Source organism: Anabrus simplex, chromosome 1 (assembly GCF_040414725.1).
Source record: "Anabrus simplex isolate iqAnaSimp1 chromosome 1, ASM4041472v1, whole genome shotgun sequence".
NCBI classification, from domain to species: domain Eukaryota; kingdom Metazoa; phylum Arthropoda; class Insecta; order Orthoptera; family Tettigoniidae; genus Anabrus; species Anabrus simplex.
The window spans coordinates 1081801328-1081818868 of record NC_090265.1 but is presented as its reverse complement, the minus strand read 5'-3'; the positions used below and the strand labels follow the sequence as shown (position 1 = coordinate 1081818868).

General features: G+C 39.0%; 1 protein-coding gene across 1 annotated transcript in view; it reads right to left on the bottom strand.

The window, feature by feature from the left end:
• Atac3 (Ada2a-containing complex component 3) overlaps positions 1 to 3824 on the bottom strand; it is a 245471-nt gene extending 241647 nt beyond the window's left edge. Inside the window, exon 1 of the mRNA XM_067137218.2 lies at positions 3722 to 3824. The gene's annotated coding sequence lies outside the window, so the exon portion shown is untranslated. The remainder of the gene's footprint in view (positions 1 to 3721) is intronic.
• Positions 3825 to 17541: the final 13717 nt, after the last annotated feature.

Sequence of the window (17541 nt, the reverse complement as noted above, 5' to 3'; positions counted from 1 at the left end):
GAGGAAACATTTGATAATTACTCATATGTGGAATGTTGAATGCTGTCTCACTTTTGATTTTATTATATATAAGAAAACTTCTTTGGATGGGCTTCTGAATCCCTGGCAAGCATAACGTAAGGATCTCCCCTCTCTGCTATTTTAGGTATTGTAAAACAACATTTTTTTCTACGATTCCAAACATATGGGATGGGTACCAAAGCAGTCACCCAACAGACCACAAGCAAGCAAACTGATTTTAAGTAGTAGATTTTTGTATTAATTCTGAACAATGAACAGCAGGTAATAAGAAAATAATTACACCAACTAACTTTAATTATGGATATTTATTATAGGCCTAAAAATTAACCGATTTAAATCACAGGATGTTCATTATAAAAATCAACTCATTTAAATCATTATATAAATCTTGATTTAGATCACTCTAATTTAAATCAACGTACACTGATATGACATGGTTCAACATGCAAAAATAACTTCTTTTGTATACAAATTTAAAGCCATATGGTGTGCCATTATTATGAGCAAGGGTACCATTTTGTCAACAGAATAATGATCAATTAAATTAAGTCTTTCAATATTATTATAAAACAGTTGTAGTCAGTTACAGTTCACCTTTGCGAAAGCAGAGAAACGTTTTCACAAGATTGCCTGCAGTTTATCTCATTTCACATGAAATATAGACAAAAGAACATCATGTCTAAAGAGTACTAAGGGGATACATGAAGATGCTGCTTTAAAATATACTGAAGAAAAATTTTCATTCAAACTTAGCACAAGAAATTTTATAAGAGTTATCAGTCTAGGCTAATATGATCTTGCAAGTTTAAAAAAAATTGACATTGTTAATTTTAATAATCCTTAATACAAATGTGCTTCACTGTTGATAATATAGGCTAAAAGAAAGAATATCATGAAGTAGTAAACGTTAAAAAGAGCTCCATGTCAAATGGCTCCTCAATTGCTTATTCCTCAATTACTATGATAAATAAGCATCAACATCCCAAATTGCTATGGATTTCATGGGTAGTCAAAAGTGTCAACATTTTGTCCTGCAATACTTCTTTAATATACCAGAAGCAAACAGAGACAGAGTTATTGCATGTAAAAACATTCAAATGCCATCAATCTCGGTCAGGATCAAATATCCCATGTGAACAGGAAAACAATGACCAACAAATTATAGTGACCGTCATAATTTTTCAGACAGGCGGAGTTCCTTTATACTTAACATAAAAAGGTTAATAACAAACATACATAGTTTAATTTTGCTTGCTCCAGTCTGAATAGTTGCACATACAGATACCAAAAATAAATATGCGCTTCATTTCATGATACACAAAAAATTTTGAAACTTGTGAATATAGGCTAATTAAAATGATACAAAATGGCCTGTTCATAAATATTCGGACAAAATACAAGTACCCAAAAAAAAAAAATGAAGGCTGGAGCCCATGTAGGAATATTAATACTTTGTGATTCTTCCCTTCCTGCTGAACACTTCAGTCAGGCGTCTCGGCATACTCTCCATGAGTTTTCTTGACGTGGAATGGGACAATTTTTCCCACTCTTCTTGCAGTAGTCTCTTCACATCAGCTTCGGAATTTATGGGAAGCTGCTGGAGGTTGTTTTTCAGTATATCCCATAAATTCTCTGTGGGGTTAATGTCAGGACTTTGTGGAAGAGCATACACAACTTTAGGACAGTTGTAAAACAACCATAGCCGTACCTTATAGGCCCTATATTTTGGATCGTTGTCCTGATAACATTTAATAATAATAATAATAATAATAATAATAATAATAATAATAGTTATTGGTTTTACGTCCCACTAACTACTTTTACGGTCTTTGGAGACGCCGAGGTGCCGGAATTTAGTCCCGCAGGAGTTCTTTTACATGCCAGTAAATCTACCAACATGAGGCTGTCGTATTTGAGCACCTTCAAATACCACCGGACTGAGCCAGGATCGAACCTGCCAAGTTGGGGTTAGAAGGCCAGCGCCTCAACCATCTGAGCCACTCAGCCCGGCTGATAACATTTAAAACAGTCCCCAACTCCCATATTTTCTGCACTTTTCTTCAGGTTGTTTCTTAAAATCTGAAGATACTGGTGATGGTCCAGGTTTCCGTCTATAAAAACCAGCTCACCTACTCCTTGAGCTGACATACAGCCCCAAACCATAACATGTTCCCCTCCACATTTTACGGTTGCCTTCATATTTCTTTCTTCAAACTCTTTATTAGGCCATCTCCAAACTATGATGCACCCATCTGAGCCAGAAACGTTGAATTTCAATTCATTGCAGAAAATAAGTCTTCCACCAGTTCATGTCTTCGGTAAGATGCTCCTTAGCAAATCGTTGTCGCTTGATCCTATTTATGTTGATTATGTAGAGCTTCCTCCTTGCAGTTTGCCCGTGATAATCACCTCTATATAACACCGTCCGATTTGTACTTGCACCGATCTTTCCAAACTCACTCTCAGCTGCAGCAGCAATAGTCGTCGTAGTAAGATGTGGATTTCTTTTCACTTGTCTTACTAATGAGCTCTCTTCTCTCCTAGTAAGGACACTCGACTGACCTGTCTGTGGCAAATTTTCAATTCTGTCTTGAAATGTGTATCGGCAGATATCTTTAACAGTACGTTTTTCATGTTCAGCAAATCTGCTATTTGTCGACAGTTTTATCTTTTTTCAAGATGGAATATTATTAATTGCCTTTGATAAAATGTAATGTTCTTTCCTCTGCATCCCATTTCACTCATGAATCGTTGCGTCTGCTTTGGGACCTGCCTTCACAGCACATAACAAGTTCAAAGCATGCCTTGAGTAGCTAAACATCTCTGTCCGAAAAATACTGACCAGCAAATTTTCGTATCTCAAACCAGTAAAAGGTATTATTACTTTGTAAACTCATCTACAAATGACAATTGGATAAGTACAATATCTACGCAGTGCATTAAATTCAGAGATTAGTTATTTCGAATTTATTAACTGTTCTTTCTTAAATAACATGGGTAATACACGTATAGATTATTCTGTCCGAAAAATTCTGACTGTCACTGTCCTAGACTTTTGAGTTGTGTTAAGAATTATTATTTCATTATAATTTTACATTCCGCAGCCCACCACCCGCTACATACAGCTGCGAACTGTAGGTATATATAACAATTTGTTTATTTCAAGGCAGATCAAAAAAAAGTAGATTAATAATCTAGGTTGATCAGTTCAAGTACTCTGGGCATCCTACAATATCCCAAGATTTCAACATGAATGTCGAAGTACAGAGGAAGTTTCCCATCCAAAATTCAGTGAGCATCAGGTCACTACAACGCATTTCATTAAAGCCTCCCTTACACCGTTACTACGAGGAGGGGGTAAAATAAAATAAAAATAACCTAACCTATAAAATTTGGAACAAAAAAAGTTCGTCATGCACACATGTTTATCCTATACAAATAAGAACAGTGAATGCAATTGCTGTTCGCTATACATTATTTCGTTACTATCTTAGGTTCCAGCGACATAAAACACAAATTCTGAAAACTGCTCTCAAGACATGTGTCCAACTAATTTCATATTACAGGATGTTTTCATTTTCGCCATTTTGAACAACACTTCCTGTTCCTGTTACAAAACGGAAGTCATTAGCTATAGGCCCTAATCATTTTTAAAATTGAAATATACCACATAACATGTTAAGTTATTGCATGTACTTACAGGAGAGATGCAATTTTTAAATCATTTTATACGTATAAACGAAGACATATCAGTAAGCCACCACATCACACACAACGCTTCGCAAATTCACAGCCTTCTAAATCATGGTTAAAATACATCAGCGATTCTTGCTGTAACCGTCATAATGAAATTATATTTTTTAACGGGCATGAAAATAAGGATAATATACATGCGACTAAGAAAGGATGGATGTATTAAACTACGAAGTTTCTATTCAAGTTACCTTCCTCATTATTTATAATCGTAATTTTAAAGTGCATTATGCCTGGTATCCGATATTAAGGAATGCGCTTCTCGTCTCAAAATACCTTCATGACCTCACTGAGCTCGTTGGAGGATACGAATGAAAGTCAGAAGCGAATATAGACATACTTTGCCGAGAGAGAAAAAGCAACCGAAACATAAACATACGCTGAATATGATATGAGGTGTGTTACGTCAAACACACACAAGGCCGTGAAATACAGGTCATTTCAAAAAAAAAAAAAGCGGGCACAGCTGTTCCATCTTTCTTCCGCTAGGTGGCAAGTTGAATTGTTTCTTTCCTGTCTTCTGAAATGTAAAGATCTAATATATTTAGCTGAACTAAGAACTTAAGAGGAAATAATGGCAAAATTCCTAAGCGAATATTTTGCGTAGGCCTACCTATTAACGCGTAAACGATATTAATGTACGATCTCTGTACAGAACCGTTCTTTGTAGATGACGAAAAAGGATGAAACAAGGCCATATATAGCTTCAATTCCACGCCACAAGTATTATGATAAAACAGAAATGGGATGAAGAAAATTAAGAAGTACGACATTCAGCGATTTACGAAGACAAATATTGCAATCAAGCAGCAAATTTCCGAGGTAGAGATGCAGAAATTTAACTCCAGTTTTCTACCCAAGTCTATCTTAGAATGACTTGACTACCACTAGAAGGATGTTGTTCATGTTACACCTAGTAATAATTTTATTTTCTTGTATAAGACGTCTAAAGTAAATAGTCCATTACTCGTCTTTTTCAGAGGGTCCAGTATCAATAGAACAGACATCATTGGCCATGATAGGTGGATACTTGGTCGAATTGCCGAGGACAACGCACAATGCTCGTACTGTCTAGAGCAAGTATCGGGCGTCAGGACCAACAGTCCATTGACGTGCCTAATTTAGTCACAAGACCGAGGGACATTGCGTTACCCATCGAAAAAGTTCGTTTTATTCTTAAGAAAAAGTCTCATCCTTGGCTTTGACAATATGAAAGTGACTGAGGTATGATTGATGCTAGTAATACCATTGCTTATGCAGCCAATCCCTGTTATGAATGGTGTGAAAATATCGCTCATAGGGTCGGTTGGTGCATGCATTTCAGTAGGCTTGGCAGAACGATCAAATCAAATCAAAATCTCTTTATTTGCAAATGAGGTGTCTACCTCGGTGGCAAATGGTACACTAAAATACATTATTGTCAAACACTAAATGTTAAATTAACAAAAGAAGAAAATACAATATTATACAATTTACGCTAACAATTTTTTCTATTAAACACACAGCTCATCCTTAATAAATTGCTATTGTTTACAAAATTCTGATTATAATATCTCCTGTACTACTTACAAATATAGTCAACTGATATACAGTATGTGGAATAACTTCAAATGATACTATACAACTGGTATAAGATTAAACTTTACATTGCATTTATTTATTTATTTATTTATTTATTTATTTATTTATTTATTTATTTATGTATTTATTTATTTATTTATTTATTTATTTATTTATTTATTTATTTATTTATTTATTTATTTATTTATTTATTTATTTATTTATTTATTTATTTATTTATTTTTACCCATTCTGGAACCTAAGTAGCATAACGACCTGCTGCGTCTTAACCAGAGCCCCTTTTGCCACCACTATTCAGAATTCCTGAATGGCCTTCACAGCTACCGTAGCGGTCCCAGGGCCCTCGAAGTCCCCACTGTACTTCACCCCTACAGGCAGTCCCCTACTTTGGCCGTCCAAACTCCTTAGACCAGGGGATGGAATTAATTTATTCACACACATATTTTTTTATTTACAATAACCTGCACTGGTCGAATGCCCTCTAAAACTTCATTTATTTTCTCTGTTGCTGTTTATTCTCTTCCTGAATATCTGTTCAGATTTTGGAAAAGGATCAAACACTACCCCTGGTAAACTGTTCCACTCCTTCACACCCTTCCCAATGAATGAAAATTTACCCCAATCACTTCTGCTAAAATTCCTTCTAATTTAATATTTGTGGTCTGTCCTGCCGATATAATTATTTTCCAACTGAAGCCTCTCACGGATATCTCCCCAGGCTTCTTCTCTTGTATAGGCTCTATATAATCCTATAAGTCTACTTTTCTCCCTTCTCTTACTTAAAGTTTTCCACCCAAGTTCCTTTAACATTTCTGATACACTACTCTTTCTCCTGAAATCCCCTGTTACAAATCTTGCTGCTTTCCTCTGCACACTTTCTATTTCTTTTATTAGGTATTCTTGGTGAGGATCCCAAACACTGTTTGCATATTCCAATAACGGACGAACCATACTTAAGTAACTTTTTTCTTTTAATTCTTTATTGCATCCTTTAAGTAGCTCATTATGACATGTAACGATCTGTATGCTTTCCCAACAATGTCATCAACATGACCCTTCCAGTGCATATTACTTTCAAATCTCACACCTAAGTATTTGCACTTGCCATCTTTTGGGATAACTACCTCATCCAAAGTATATTCAAAATCAGTTTTAAAGCTCCTGATTGTAAAAGTTGTAACAGTTGATTTGCCTCCATTAACCTTCATATTATTTTCTTCAACCCATTGCTGGATACTTTCACGGTCCCTTTGTAATTCTGAACAATCCTCAATGTTATTTATTTTCCTATAAACAATTATGTCATCTGCATACAATCTTATTTTTGTTGTTATATAGTTCCCTAAATCATTTGCGAATATTAAGAAAAATAACGGACGGATTATACCACCCTGTGCAATATGTAATAGCTACGGCTGGCTAGGTGAGGAAAGCAATGGGAAACTACCTCACTCCTCATTTCCCTAGTACGCCTCTTCAGTGACGCCTAGGCAATTTATGACAGCTGTTGGCGGAGCTACAGAGAATCAAACCTGCCTTCGATCTGAATACCCAATACCAAGCATACAAGGGTAGATGACAAGATCTGTACTCCTGCATGTGAAACTTTGAAGTGCCCTTCCATTACAAGTAAAGCTGAAATTATATGTTCAGGTGGCAAAAAATATGGGAAATCTAAAGTATTCTTTATCGTTTTTTCTTACTATCTTTGTGTGGATTCTCAACATCCCCTCCTTATCCTTTCAGGTCTAATCACTCGGATTTGAAACGCGTCATTCTGCACAATTCTCACGAGTTTTTTCTGCATAATTAATTACTGTTACTGCTGTCGACAGAAGTCTGTCTTCTTTATGCTTGGCGTTGTGTAGGAAATGAAGTGTCCAAACCATCATCTGTACAATTTTTTAATCTCTCGAGAAGTATTGAAAGTACGATATTTATTCAGACGTCACCTGTGGGTGGGGCTGTAGAATAACACACACGATAACACCCGCCTGTCTTAAAAGGAGACTAAAAAGGCCCCAGGGGATATGAACTTGGGAGTGTGGGTTGGCGACCGCGTGACCCTTAGTTGAGTTCTGGCATTTTTTCAATAATTGTGCCTGGCTCCTCACTTTCATCTATTTTATTCGACATCTCTTGGTCAACGCATGTACTTTTGTGACCCCGACGGTATTAGGTATCGAGGCCTATTGAGTGTTTAATTATCACGACCATCGTGGCCCTTGTCTTTCTCTGGCCGGTACCTTCGTTTTTCGAAGTGCCGCATCCCTTCGCCTTTTCTCTCTTATTAGTATTAAATAAAGGATGGTTACCTAGTTGTACTTCCTCTTAAGACAACAATCATAACCACCACCTTCTTCAGACGAAGTCGACGAGGACGTCAATATGGTAACAGTTCGCATTTTCTTCTTTATTCGGTTTGTAGTGAATTGTGGGTGAATCGTTCTCATCGAATCACACTATGGCTTCTTCCACACTCTGGACGCGATTAACTTTTTCACACTGGAGTAACTTGAAGGCAGATCAGCTGGAGTATCTTGTCACGGGATATATCTCGAATCAGAGTAGCCACGTATTTCTTTAACCCTCAGCGGACGACTGTCGCGCATTTCCCGACATCCTAGTTCCATGTTCTAGACGTATGTCAGGATATACCCGCCACCTGTTACCAAGGTAAATATGTATGAAACAATTATGCGTGCTGCTGCGATCTATAGTTATTGTATAGAAACTTTAGGAATGACACAGCCTTCTAGATGCGTCAAAACTTTGTTTCAAGAGTTTTACAGGTAAATAAAGAACGAGCTGTTGTTTACATTAGTCAGCTGTGTAAATAGCGGCGAGCAGACATGGTATCAATCAATCAATCAATCAATCAATCAATCAATCAATCAATCAATCAATCAATCAATCAATCAATCAATCAATCAATCAATCAATCAATCAATCAATCAATCAATCAATCAATCAATCAATCAATCAATCAATCAATCAATCAATCAATCAATCAATCAATCAATCAATCAATCAATCAATCAATCAATCAATCAATCAATCAATCAATCAATCAATCAATCAATCAATCAATCAATCAATCAATCAATCAATCAATCAATCAATCAATCAATCAATCAATCAATCAATCAATCAATCAATCAATCAATCAATCAATCAATCAATCAATCACTACTAATCTGCAGTTAGGGCAGTCGCCCAGGTGGCAGATTCTTCTCTGCTGTTTTCCTATCCTTTCCTTAAATGACTGCAAATAAATTGGAAATTAATTGAACATCACCCTTGGAAAGTTTTTCCAATCCCTAACACCCCTTCCTATAAACGAATATCTGTCCCAATTCGTCCTCTTGAATTCCAACTTAATCTTCATGTTGTGATCTTTCCTAAGTAGTATACGTGGATGCTTCGGTTACCTATACCTCCACCGGCCATCGGCACAGGCGGCCTCCTCCTCCTCATCCTCAGACTCTCGGGTGAGGCCTCCTCCTCACGCTGACTAAAATCGCGACCCTAACCCCACATCCGCCATCTTGAAGGGGCTTAACCTAACTTTTTATGCGTGAGAGAGCTAGCCTAACCTCATGGAGGGCCTAACCTCAGCTTTGCAGCCGGGTACCCTTCCCGACGCTTAAGAGAGCGAGCCTAACCCCACATCCACTATCTTAGAGGGGCTAAACATAACTTTTAACTCACAAGACAGCAACCCTAACCTCATGTAAGGGCCTTATCTCAATTTTACGCCTGGATGCCCTTCCTGACACCTAAAAGAGTTACCTAACCTTATATCCGCCATCTCAGAGGTGCTTAACCTAACTCTTGAGGCACAAGAATGCAAGTCTAACTTCATGAAAGGGCCTAACCTCAGTTTTACGGCCAGATGCCCTTCCCGATGCCAATTGCACATGATGGCGGCTATACATGGCTCATTATGAGACGCCTTAAGGGTGCTTGCACAAGATGGCGGTCGCAAGATGACTGCTATACACAGCTCCTTAAGAGACGTCCTACGGATGCTTGCGCAAGATGGCGGCTATACATGGCTCCTTATGAGACGCCGTAGGGACGCTTGCGCAAGTTGGCGATTGTACATAGCTTCTTATGGGACGACCTAGGGGTGTTTATGGCTGCTGCTCTGATGAGACGTCCTAGGGATGCTTGCTCAAGATGGCGGCTGTTCTTATGAAGAATGCTAGCTTAGAGGCTACAGCACAAGATGGCGGCTGCTGTCATGCATGCGGTGGAGGGCAATTTGAAATTCCACGTGCTTTTTTGACAGCTGTCATCCGCCATGTTGCATCGCTAAGCTCAGTGCCGTTAAACCTTATAGTTACCAACTTAGGCACGTGGTGGCGGGCAATTTGAAAATTCAACTTGCTTTACAAATCCGCGTGCTTTTTGACAGCTGTCATCTTGCATCGCTAACCTCAGTGCTGTCTCCTTTATGGTACTAAACCTCAACCTGGTTGTCGGTAATTTAAATTCCATGTGCTTTTTGACTGCTGCCATCCGCCATCTTGCATCGCTAACCACAGTGCTGCCATCTTTAGCTACTACCCTTGAAATGTTGTGTCGGCAATTTGAAAGTCTGTGTGCTTTTTTGACAAGCTGTTATATTTAATCAACAGAGCATCGCGTTGCTATCTTTAGCTACTACCTTTGAAATGTGGTGGCGGCAAATTCCACGTGCTTTCTGACAGCTGTCATCCGCCTTCTTGAATTAACAGAGCAAAGAATGCCACGTGCTTGACAGCTGTTATCCGCCATCCTGCACCGCTAACCTCAGTGCTGCCATCGTTAGCTACTACCTTTGTAATGTAGTGGCGGCAATTTGGAAGTCTATGTGTTTTTTTGACAAGCAGCCATCTTTAATCAACAGAGCATCGTGCTACTATCTTAGGTACTACTTTTGAAACGTAGTGGCGGGCAAATTCCAAGTGATTTTTGACAGCTGTTAGCCACCATATTTAAGTACATGCACGTGGCATACTACTACCATCTTGATGGATGTAAAACATTATAGAGCAGGACATAGCCACACCGCAAGCAAGCAATCTACCCTATAGTTAGAAAGCAAGCTGTCTTTCTCAAAATACTTACCGAGCTGCCCTTCTCAACATACTATTATTCTCTATCGATCAAGTTCAAACATGCATCGCGAAGACAAGAGTGAGCACGTACTACAGCGATGACGTCATTGTGCATGTTTAGATTAGCAGATTACAAAAGAAACATAACAAAACTAGAACCGGACACTGTACTTGATACAACATTCGTTCAGAATAGTTTTCGATGTGTTCTGATCACTAAATAAGTGATTAAAACATAACAAGCCTAGAATCGAACACTGTACTCGATACAACATGTGTTCAGAACATGTCAGGGGATATCTTTGTTCTAAGAAGATCAGATTACTAAAGAAGTGATTAAGACTAGAATCGACACGATACAACATCTGTTTAGAACATGTCGGGGAATAACTTTGTTCTAAGAAGATCAGATTACAAAAGAGGTGATTGAAACATAACAAGACTAGAATCGAAAAATGTACTCGATGTCGTTAACTTCAACATGTGATTAGAACATTGATTGATGTGTTCAGAACACTGAATAAGTGATTAAAACATAGCAAGACTAGAACAGAACACGATACAACATGTGTTTAGAACACGTCAGGGGATACCTTTGTTCTAGGAAGATCGGATTACTAAATAAGTGATTAAAACATAAAAAGACTAGAATCGAACACTGTACTCGATATCGTTAACTCATGTGATCAGAACATTGATTGATGTGTTCAGAATACGATACACCATACAACATGCGTTCAGAACATGTCAGGAGATAAGTTTGTTCTAAGAGAAAAAATTATAAGACTAGAATTCTGATCAGCGTGCGCAAGATAGCGGTTGTTATAACCTCCTTCTCCTCTACCTGCTCTGACAAGGCATATCTCTATCTTAGTAAATGATAATATGAATATAGCAAAAGTACAACTTCAGTGATTTGCCTAGTGCGAAAATAAAAAACTAAGGAAACACACTATGCACATATCGCGTAGCTAAATCGCTCAGTAAACGATAATATGATTATAGCGAAATTACAACTTCAGTGATTTACCTAGTACATACAACTTCAAAATATTTGCCTTGTCTAGTGCGAAAATGAAAAAAACTTGCAGCATAGCCTACTCACTCGGTAACACATACCGCACAGCTACACGCTCAGTAATTGCAAATACATCACAACACTAGTTATCGTCCAGAACACTGATATACGCATACACATCACTCTTTTTCGAACCACACGGACAAGAATGTTGCAATAAACTACACCTAAGGTACTTACATGTAAAAAAAGGGAGGAAGAGAAAGAATAAATCATACATTTTTGTATGCTTGTTGTCTCTTCCAAGTTGTAAGACCAAATGTGAGAAGTCGTGTAAGTTTCTTCTACGGCTTGCGAAAACGTGAACGGAAGTGAGATGTTATCTCAGCAAAAAATACACATTACCTTGTTCCTGCATACACAAGTCAGACACTTACAGAAATAAAATGATAGATACTGCGTTTCAAATCCCGGTCCTTATACCCTTGGCGTCAGGATGGGCATCCGGCCGTAAAACAGATCCTTATGTCTCTTGTAATTACACGTTGTCAGGAAGGCTGACGTTCGCCCAGGAAATGGCTAGTAGCAGGAAGGAAGCGGCTAGCCGCCCCCTAGCATTTGCTATTTTCAGGGCTGCCGAAGGTACGGGTTCGAACCCGCTATCTTCCGAATAAAAGAAGTAACAGGTATGATAGAAGTAGCGAGAATGATTGCTGGTACGAGATGTTGATGGTAATTGATCTGTCGGATGGGGGCGTTAAGCCTTGTGCAGGCTCCTTGATACTATTCGCCAGGAGTAGGCTATGTGTCGGCACCGGGATTTACCCTCCGAAATCCGTGTAAGTAGTTAGTAAAAACAATGATTCTCGCTTAGGAACTTACATTGTATTGTGTGTGACTGGAAGGGCATCCGGGTGTATAGACGAATATATACAGCATTAGCTGCGATACTCGTTTTCGCAAGCCTTAGCAGAAACTTACACTACTTCTCCCATTTGGTCTTACAACTTGGAAGAGACAACAAGCATACAAAAATTTATGATTTATTCTTTTTCCTCCTCGCTTTTTTTACATGTATCTTAGGTGTAGTTTCTCGCATCATTCTTGCCCTGTGTTTCGTAAAAGAGTGACGTGTATGCGTATATCAGTGTTCTGCACGATAACCCGTGTTGTGATGTACTAGCAATTATTGAGTGTGTTAGCTGTGCGGTATGTGTGACCGAGTGAGATGGCTACGCGGTAAGGTTTTTTGATTTTCGCACTAGACAAGGCAAATATTTTGAAGTTGTATGTACTAGGTAAATCATTGAAGTTGTACTTTTGCTATAATCATATTATCGTTTACTGAGCGAGTTAGCTACGCGATATGTGCACAGTGTATTTCCTTAGTTTTGATTTTCGCACTAGGCAAATCATTGAAGTTGTACTTTTGCTATATTCATATTATCGTGTACTGAGCGAGTTAGGTACGCCATATGTGCACAGAGTGTTTCCGTAGTTTTTATTTTCGCACTAGGCAAATCATTGAAGTAGTACTTTTGCTATATCGATACTAACGTTTACTGAGCGATTTAGCTACGCGATATGTGCACAGTGTGTTTCCGTAGTTTTTATTTTCGCACTAGGCAAATGATTGATATTGTACTTTTGATATATTATATTATCGTTTACTAAGCGATTAACTACGCGATATGTGCACTGCCTTATGCATAAGATAGCGTTGTGTGTCCGATAGAGATATGCCTTGTCAGAGCAGGTAGAGGAGAGGGAGGTGATAACAACCGCTATCTTGCGCAAGCTGTTCAGAATTCTAGTCTTATTATTTTTTCTCTTAGAACAAAGATATCCCCTGATATGTTCTGAAAGCATGTTGTTTGGTGTATCGTGTTCTGAACACATCAATCAATGTTCTGATCACATGAGTTAACGCTATCGAGTACAGAGTTCGATTCTAGTCTTGTTACGTTTTAATCACTTATTTAGTAATCTGATCTTCTTAGAACAAAGGTATACCCCTGACATGTTCTGAACACATGTATCGTGTTCTATTCTAGTCTTGTTACGTTTTAATAACTTATTTAGTGTTCTGAACACATCAATGTTCTAATCACATGCTGAAGTTAACGACATCAAGTACAGTGTCCGATTCTAGTCTTCTTATGCTTCAATCACTTCTTTTGTAATATGATCTTCTTAGAACAAAGGTATTTCCTGACATGCTCTAAACAGATGTATCGTGTTCGATTCTGGTCTTAATCACTTATTTAGTAATCTGATCTTCTTAGAACAAAGGTATCCCCTGACATGTTCTAAACACATGTTGTATCGAGTACAGTGTTCGATTCTAGGCTTGTTATGTTTAAATCACTCATTTAGTGTTCTGAACACATGAACCTATGTTCTAATTACATGTTGAAGTTAACGACATCGAGTACAGAGTTCGATTCTAGTCTTGTTATGTTTCAAACAATTCTTTTGTAATCTGAACTTCTTAGAACAAATTCCCTGACATGTTCTAAACACATGTTTTATCGTGTTCAATTCTAGTCTTAATCACCCATTTAGTAACCTGATCTTCTTAGAACAAAGGTTTCCCCTCACATGACCTAAACACATGTTGTATCGAGTACAGTGTTCGATTCTAATCTTGTTATGTTTTAATCACATAAAAATCAATCAATACTGATCTGCATTTATGGCAGTCGCCCAGGTGGCAGATTCCCTACCTGTTGCTTTCCTAGCCTTTTCCGAAATGATTTCAAAGAAATTGGAAATTTATTGAACATCTCCCTTGGTAAGTTATTCCAATCCCTAACTCCCCTTCCTAGAAATGAATATTTGTCCCAGTTTGCCCTCTTGAATTCCAACTTTATCTTCATATCGTGATCTTTCCTACTTTTATAAACGCCATTCAAACCTATTCGTCTACTAATGTCATTCCACGCCATCTCTTTGCTGACAGCTCGGAACATACCACTTAGTCGAGCAGCTCTTCTTCTTTCTCTCAATTCTTCCCAACCTAAACATTGCAACATTTTTGTAACGCTACTCTTTTGTCGGAAATCACCCAGAACAAATCGAGCTGCTTTTCTTTGGATTTTTTCCAGTTCTTGAATCAGGTAATCCTGGTGAGGGTCCCACACACTGGAACCATACTCTAGTTGGGGTCTTACCAGAGACTTATATGCACTCTCCTTTATATCCTTACTACAACCCCTAAACACCCTCATAACCATGTGTAGAGATCTGTACCCTTTATTTACAATCCCATTTATGTGATTACCCCAGTGAAGATCTTTTCTTATATTAACACCTAGATACTTACAATGATCCCCAAAAGGAACTTTCACCCCATCAACGCAGTAATTAAAACTGAGAGGACTTTTCCTATTTGTGAAACTCACAACCTGACTTTTAGACCCGTTTATCAACATACCATTGCCTGCTGTCCATCTCACTTATTTAGTGATCTGAAAACATCAAACAATGCTCCGAACGTATGTTGTATCGAGTACAGTGTTCGATTCTAGGCTTGTAACGTTTTAATCACGTATTTAGTGATCAGAACACATCAAACAATATTCTGAACGCATGTTGTATCGAGTACAGTGTTCGATTCTAGTTTTGTTATGTTTCTTTTGCAGTGGCGGCGCGTGACTTTCATCACTGGGGGTTCAAAAGAAGAAAAAATTGCCTCCCCCCCAACCTCTCCTCTCCCCATCTCCGCCAGCTTCTCTTCCATCGTAGGCCGTAACCTCCTAAACTAAGATGACATAAGTTCTAGAAATGTGATCAAATACGAGAGGAGCAGAAAATAGGTAGGCCTACATGCCGAGTTTTACCACATGCAAAATAAGAAATAACTGCTTCATTGAAGTCCGCAGAGTCTCGAACAAAGTTCCTTTCAATTGACAACATAGCAAGTGCAATAAGTCTATCCTCGGTCATTGTGCTGCGCTAGAAAGTCTTTATTCTCTTCAGGGTAGAGAAACACCTTTCTGGTTCCGATGTCATGGGAATAGTATAATAACAACTATATTTAAAAGTTTTCATTGGTATTACCTTGCCGCTATTCTTTGCCTCAATGATTTTTGAGTTAAGTTTCTCTCCAAAAGGTAATTATTCCAAAGAAGGCAAATTAATAGGTGTTTAGTAAGTAATGATATATTTGGGACAAGATATTAATTGGAATTTGACAGTTTAATGTTACTTTTGGTAGTAACGATGCTTTTCAACACTAGCGCTAGTTAGGTGCACTATTCTCTGTTGCCTAGTCAAATTCCCGTAAGGCCAACAGATGGCAGGCACATACCCCAACCCCAACAACACGGCTAGCTATAGTCTTGAGACAGTGGCCTATTGCGCATGCGTAAAGAACAGAGATCCGTTTCTGCGATATCCTGGTCTTGCCTTAGTGCTGGCTTTCGTCCCCCCGCACCTCGCCACTCCCTTCGCCTATGTACGGACGGAGGGATCGCCTTTGCAAGGGGGTTCATTCCAGACAAGTATCCAGCCACAGACCTTGCGCAGCTAACATGAATTGAAAGCCAGTACGAGTATATTACGGATAGAGGCACTTAGCAAGAGCTTCGAGATTGACAAGGGAGTTATGAAAATTACATAGTTGAGTACAATTTGATATAAACTGGAGGTTCATTGCTCCATTGCGCTATACCAGAAACCGCCACTGTTCTTTTGTAATCTGCAAATCCAAACATGTGCAATGAAGTCATCGCTGCAGTACGTGCTCACTCTTGCCTTCGCGATGCATGCTTAAACTTGTTCGATAAAAAATAGTAGAATATTGAGAAGGGAAGCCCGGTAAGAATGTAGAGAAGAGCAGCTTGCTTTATAACTATAGGGTTGCTTGCTTGCGGTGTGGCTAAATCCCGCGCTATAATGTTTCACATCCATCAAGAGAGTAGTAGTAAGCCATGTGCAGATAGTTGAAGGTGACAGCTAATAGCTGTCAAAAATCACGTGGAATTTGCCCACCACTACATTTCAAAGGTAGTAGCTAAAGACAGTAGTACGATGCTCTGTTGATTAAAGACGGCAGCTTGTCAGCTATCAAAAAGTACGTGGAAATTTCAAATTGTCCTCCACGACATTTCAAAGGTAGTAGCTAACGATGTCAGCACTGGGGATAGCGGTGCAAGATGGCGGCTAACAGCTGTCAAGCACGTGGCTTTCTTTGCTCTGTTAATTCAAGATGGCGGGTGACAAATGTCAGAAATCACGTGGAATTTGCAGCCACCACATTTCAAAGGTAGTAGCTAAAGATAGCAACGCGATGCTCTGTTGATTAAATATAGCAGCTTGTCAAAAAAGCACACAGACTTTCAAATTGCCGACACAACATTTCAAAGGTAGTAGCTAAAGATGGCAGCACTGTGGTTAGCGATGCAAGATGGCGGATGGCAGCAGTCAAAAAGCACATGGAATTTAAATTACCGACAACCAGGTTGAGGTTTAGTACCATAAAGGAGACAGCACTGAGGTTAGCGATGCAAGATGACAGCTGTCAAAAAGCACGCGGATTTGTAAAGCAAGTTGAATTTTCAAATTGCCCGCCACCACGTGCCTAAGTTGGTAACTATAAGGTTTAACGGCACTGAGCTTAGCGATGCAACATGGCGGATGACAGCTGTCAAAAAAGCACGTGGAATTTCAAATTGCCCTCCACCGCATGCATGACAGCAGCCGCCATCTTGTGCTGTAGCCTCTAAGCTAGCATTCTTCATAAGAACAGCCGCCATCTTGAGCAAGCATCCCTAGGACGTCTCATCAGAGCAGCAGCCATAAACACCCCTAGGTCGTCCCATAAGAAGCTATGTACAGTCGCCAACTTGCGCAAGCGTCCTTACGGCATCTCATAAGGAGCCATGTATAGCCGCCATCTTGCGCAAGCATCCTTAGGACGTCTCTTAAGGAGCTGTGTATAGCAGCCATCTTGCGACCGCCATCTTGTGCAAGCACCCTTAAGGCGTCTCATAATGAGCCATGTATAGCCGCCATCATGTGCAATTGGCATCGGGAAGGGCATCTGGCCGTAAAACTGAG